Here is a 5,546-nt window from a genome sequence, read left to right as displayed (position 1 = left end):
CCCCTTAGAATTTTTTTTATTCGGCCGTTTAACATACAAAACATATACGGAGAAAAATAATATGATTTAGAATTTAGAATTTAAAAACTACTATCTGTTTTCTGTTTTCCTTTTGTTTCTTTTTCCATTTTTCTTTCTTTTGGTTTTCTTTTCTCTCTTTCATTTTTCCACCAAGGGCCAATTCTTATTTCCCCCTTAGAATTTTTTTTATTCGGCCGTTTAACATACAAAACATATACGGAGAAAAATAATATGATTTAGAATTTAGAATTTAAAAACTACTCCATATTATCTGTTTTCCTTTTGTTTCTTTTTCCATTTTTCTTTCTTTTGGTTTTCTTTTCTCTCTTTCATTTTTCCACCAAGGGCCACTATAAAATTCTTATTTATTTGTAGAAATTTTTTAGTGGGAGTTATTAAAATCTCCATAGTATATTTTATTTGTCACAATTATAAATAACTAACAAAAACTCCCACTGTTATAATATTTTCAACCAAATTAATTATAAAAAAACTCAAACCAAACAAATACTCACTAAACCCATAGCCCCATACCAAAAGTAAACAAAAATCAAGAATTCTTCGAGAGAGAAAATGAGGGAGGGTCTGAAATCTTAAAATCTCAATTTCATCGCCACCGCCATTCATCTCCTTGCCGCCATTGCCGACAAGTCTCCTCCATCAACACGTTGACGATGGAGTTATGAATGGAGGATGAGGTGATCATGGAGAATTTGTGGAGTTCTCGCCTCTCGTGTATTTCAGTGACGATTCCATTTAGATCGTTGAGCTAATGCTTTAGATTTTTGCTTCTGCATCGTCTTCTACGACGGGTTCTGCCATTGGTTCTACTTTTGCTCCGATGACTTGAAGCACTCAAAGCACGGACTTGGTGGCGCTAGCTGAGGAGATCAGGAATGCGAGCAAGCAGGAGTCTCTGGAACCTTCGATTGAAGCTGCATTTATTCCTAATTTTTTCTTGTTCTTTGCTTTCTTCAGTTCTTCAAATTTTTCAAAAGATATTAGCTGTTGTGATAATTTGATGATATATTTTTGTCGAAGTTATACACAATCTTGCTTCTTGTGTTCTAATGTACTCCGCTTTTGTAAATTTTTTAGGTCAAGGCAAATGATTTGAGGTTTAGTTAAGTTGATTTGATATATTATAAAGGTAAATAGAGTTAAATGAGAAATTGTTATTCTCTATTGAAAATTTTAATTTCTTTATGAAGTAAAAATGATGTTAGGATTCACAGTTTAGGTGATCATTAGGTTCAACTTTTTCCATTAGAGGCTATTCTCCTTTGTTGATGCAGAGGTGTTGAGATATATCTATAAATTAAGTGTCTAGTACTTTGTCGATTCAAATTTCAGAATGTGAAATAATTATCCATTTGTTGAATTTTGTTAATTTTCTTTCTTCAGTCACCATGGTTTATGTATGAGCTTAGTTTGTGAACATCTTATTTTTTGTGACTAATAGATCACTAGCCATTCCAAATTAAAGAAAAGTTGAAGAATAATAAGAGATTAAAAACAAATGATGAATGCATATGCATTTTCTGAAGCAACTAGATAGATATCTTCCTAATGTTTAACAAACCTGCTAATTCATTTTATCTTCATTGAATCAGGGCTAACAATGCTATTAAAAATCACTGGAGTCACTCAATGACAAAGAAATGAGAAGTATCCTCACCTTTTGGTTTTCACCTAATTGTTTTTACTTCTAATTTCTGCACATTTCCAATAGAGCCAGCTAATGTTTTAGAGAAATTGAGGTAATAATAGTTCTTCTATTTCTACCTTCATCTATGTAAAAATGTTATGATGTAATATTGATATGACTAAGTCTATTACAATGAACAATTATGTCCAAGTTCACTTATCAAAATGTTACAATTCTAATGTGTTCTAATTACAACCATGTATCTTATTATTTTTTTTATTTTTAGAAGACTTATGATGCTGTTATTGGAGATATTACCATACTAGAGAAAAGATTGTCATATGTGGACTTCACTGTGCCATATGCAGAATCAAGATTATCAATGTTAGTTCTAGCAAAGTCTGAAGAATCAGCATGGATGTTCACCGAGCCATTTACCTGGCAACTTTGGACAGTTGCAGGAGCCATCTTGATCTATACAATGTTGGTGGTTTCACTACAAGAAACACCATTAAAATCAACAGGTAGGCTGTCGATAATATTAAAAATCGACGGTGGATGAGGTCGCTATTAAACTTGCCGATTTTTCAAAATTCTAATAAAATCGACGGCTTACCAGGCCGTCGATAATAATTCATTAAAATCGACAATCTTTCCGTCTATAATATGAGTTTGAGAATTTTACCTTCTTAATAAAATCGACACCGTTTTCGTCAATATTTGATTCGATAAAATCGACAAAGAGCCGTCGATTTAATTATTAAAATACCGACAAATTCGTTGTCTATATTTTGTTTTCTTTTGTCTATTTTAAATTTAAAAAAGCGACAACTTTACTGTCGATTTTAATAGCCACATTTTTTAATTATTTTTTCTATTGAAAAATAGCAGACAATTAATGCAAATAAAATTTTAAATATCAAAATAAAATTTATACAAAATATTAGATAGCAAGACAAACAAACTTTTAAATATAATTTATACTAAATATTAGATAATAAATTTATAAACTTATCAAAATAATAAATAATCCTCTAACATAAAGACTCAAGACAAGATAAATAACTAAACTCAGACTTATATTTGTTTAAATTGCAATCTACTAATAATACAAAATATTCAAAGCAAAGTAAATAACCCTACTTTGTTAATATGGTCATGTAATAGAACTAGCCTTGAAACATTAAACCTTTGGTATGGACTTTGCACGCAGGAACCTTTTGAGAATGGCTTTTTCCTTATCGATTTGTTTCTTCTCTGCCTGGTCCCTAGGTTTCATTTTTCTTTTCTCTTGCAGCATCCACAAGAGTACTTCATGTTGTTGTTCCTCAAGGAGAGGATTGCGCACTGCCACAGGCGTCGTGGCAGGGACCAATAGATCGTCGTAATTCCAAACCACTGAAGCTGTGATAGGATCCTGAGGGACTTCAGAACTTGCTCTGCCCTTGTGCAATCTATGTGCTTTCCTTCCATGATTCCCCTTCAACTCTTGCAATTGCACTCTGGAAAATGTATAAGCTGCCGGGAATACATATCATGGAGCAACAAAGCAGAATGTGATCCATGAACTAAAGCGAGATGTTAGTCATAAAATTAAGGCATCCATCTAAATAATTTTCAGAACATTAACTGTTGCAATGAGTTATGCTTATGTTCTTTTATGTGGAACAGGATATAATCTGATGCTAGTTCAATATCATAAAGAGTTAAGGCCAAACTAATATAGGTTGAGAATTTTCCAATTACATGATGAATGAAATTATGAAATGAAATCATTAATTTGGCGATCAAGGTTAGGATGAAGCAGGTGCAAGTTGGGGGTAAAATACACATGTAAAAATTGAAGAGTGGGACAAAAGTTGTGTTTTTCAATATATCAAACACGTGCAAGGCATGAATATTGATTATGCTAACTAGGTTTCAGTAAACCAACAAGCATGAGACTTCTCCTTCACAGAAAACAAATAAATAAATATGCTTTAATTTGCTGGCAACCCCAAAGCGGAAATTAACTGTTCATGTTCTCATAATTGATGAATAGAAGCCTTTATTTCCTCTCATTTTGAAAAGGCCATTCCCTTGAACCTACCCTTCTGCTTACTACCATCAACACTCACATTTGTTCCTTTTTACTCCCACCAAACTAGACTTGACCCCGCACATCTTAAAAACCTTATAGCAAACAAATATTTACGATCACATACACACATAAAATAATAGCATGGAAATCATTCGCAAATAAATGCACATTACCATCCGTTGTTTAACTTTAACCAAGGAATAATAATCTATGAAGGCTTAATTATTTTTTTATTACTTCATAGTTATAAGATAGATTGTGAATGTGTGATGAGTACTGATGAACAGATTTTTGACGGTTTAGAATTTCACAAATAAAATCTCGTTGAAGTATAGTCTCTAAACCAACAATAATCCTTTCATGCAAAAATTTGTTTGTCACAAGTACAAACCCCTAAAATCTATAAACCGAAGTATTTAAACCTCGGGTCGTCTCTCAAAGGACTTGCAGGGTAGTGTTCTTGTTATTGGTTATGGACTTGTTTATTTTGGGGTTTTGGATGAGGAATGTGAATAGTAAATGGTAGGAAAACTTTATTCACAAAATGGTCTTGGCAAGGTTTGGTTGTCAAGGGTCTTCATCATTATCACTAGCCACCTTCAATCCTTGGCTTAAATAGCATCAGGAATGAGTTGGATTGGGCCCACAAGGCTTCTAAAATTGCTGGCCACGTTTGCATTAAGTGGGTCATGTGCCACCATCGGCGCGTCCGCGTACCGTGCGCGTGCGCGCCCCTATGCGCGATGCAACTATGGCAAATCTTATATCATTTCGAAGCCCCGGATGTCAGCTTTCCAACCCAACTGAAACTGCATCATTTGGACCTCTGTAGCTCAAGTTATGGTCAATTAAGTGCGAAGAGGTCAGGCTTGACAGCTTTTTGGTTCCATCATTTCTTCATGAGTTCTCAAACTTTACATGCTTTTTTTTCATTCCCTTAATCCAATCTTTGCTTCCTAAATCTGAAATCACTTAACAAACATATCGAGGCATCTAATAGAATCAAGGTGAATTAAATTTAGCTATTTTAAGTCCTAAAAAGCATGTTTTCACTCTTAAGCACAATTAAGGGAGAAGTTATAAAACCATGCTATTTCATTGAATAAATGTGGGTAAAAGTTGATAAAATCCCCAAAAATCAATACAAGATAAACCCTACAAATGGGGTTTGTCAACCTCCCCACACTTAATCCAAGCATGTCCTCATGCTTAAGCCAAGAGAGAAACAAAGAGTATCAACATTTATTCCATGTAAATGAACTATATGCAACCTAAACTATATGCAACTAAATGCAAAATAGTTTTACCTACTTGGTTAAAAATAAATCAATCCTCCAAGTCATACGTGCACAAGTGGGGCCAAGATCATAGAACGATTCATGAATCCTACCAATTCGAATATCAAAATGAAGTTCAAGTAGACTTGCGAGAAGAACGCTCATGAAAGCCGGGAATCAAGGAATTGAGCATCGAACCCTCACCGGAAGTGTTTGCACTCTAGTTGCTCGGTGTTTGGGGTTGATTCTCTCAATTCTCCCCTAATCATGCTTTCCAAGATTTGATTTTCTTCTAACAATCAACAATTATTCAATGCATGCATACATGTATCATGAGGTCTTTTCTTTAGGTTGTAATGGGGCTAGGGTCAAGGTAGGATCATATATGGCTAGTGGACTTAGGATTTGAATCTTTGATTAACTTAAACTTTCCCACCTAACCTATATAATGACCTATACAATTAAGTACTAATCTAACTACCCATTCCTCACTTTTTCACATACTCATGCATTTTCTTTT

At 33.8% G+C, this 5,546-nt stretch overlaps 4 long non-coding RNA genes across 7 annotated transcripts in view; 2 read left to right on the top strand and 2 right to left on the bottom strand.

Annotated features, from left to right (window-relative positions):
* LOC107605004 overlaps positions 1 to 2,224 on the top strand; it is a 27,308-nt gene extending 25,084 nt beyond the window's left edge. For 3 of the 4 annotated variants that reach the window (XR_002349304.1, XR_002349305.1, XR_002349306.1), the window contains 2 exons: positions 1,635 to 1,781; positions 1,956 to 2,224. This is a non-coding gene — a long non-coding RNA (uncharacterized LOC107605004). The remainder of the gene's footprint in view (positions 1 to 1,634; positions 1,782 to 1,955) is intronic. The other variant, XR_002349307.1, reaches the window with a different exon arrangement.
* LOC110263516 lies at positions 680 to 1,170 on the bottom strand. Its single transcript, XR_002349311.1, has 2 exons — positions 945 to 1,170; positions 680 to 857 (listed from the first exon to the last, which is right to left on the bottom strand). It is a non-coding gene; the product is annotated as an uncharacterized LOC110263516 (long non-coding RNA).
* The window catches only part of LOC110263514, a 5,710-nt gene continuing 2,897 nt past the window's right edge, over positions 2,734 to 5,546 (bottom strand). Inside the window, exon 2 of the long non-coding RNA XR_002349301.1 lies at positions 2,734 to 3,171. This is a non-coding gene — a long non-coding RNA (uncharacterized LOC110263514). The remainder of the gene's footprint in view (positions 3,172 to 5,546) is intronic.
* Positions 3,168 to 5,546, top strand: part of LOC110263515 — a 5,421-nt gene continuing 3,042 nt past the window's right edge. The window contains exon 1 of the long non-coding RNA XR_002349302.1: positions 3,168 to 3,586. This is a non-coding gene — a long non-coding RNA (uncharacterized LOC110263515). The remainder of the gene's footprint in view (positions 3,587 to 5,546) is intronic.

This window comes from Arachis ipaensis, chromosome B06 (genome assembly GCF_000816755.2).
Source record: "Arachis ipaensis cultivar K30076 chromosome B06, Araip1.1, whole genome shotgun sequence".
Lineage (NCBI taxonomy): Eukaryota > Viridiplantae > Streptophyta > Magnoliopsida > Fabales > Fabaceae > Arachis > Arachis ipaensis.
This window is presented reverse-complemented; position numbering and strand designations above follow the sequence as displayed.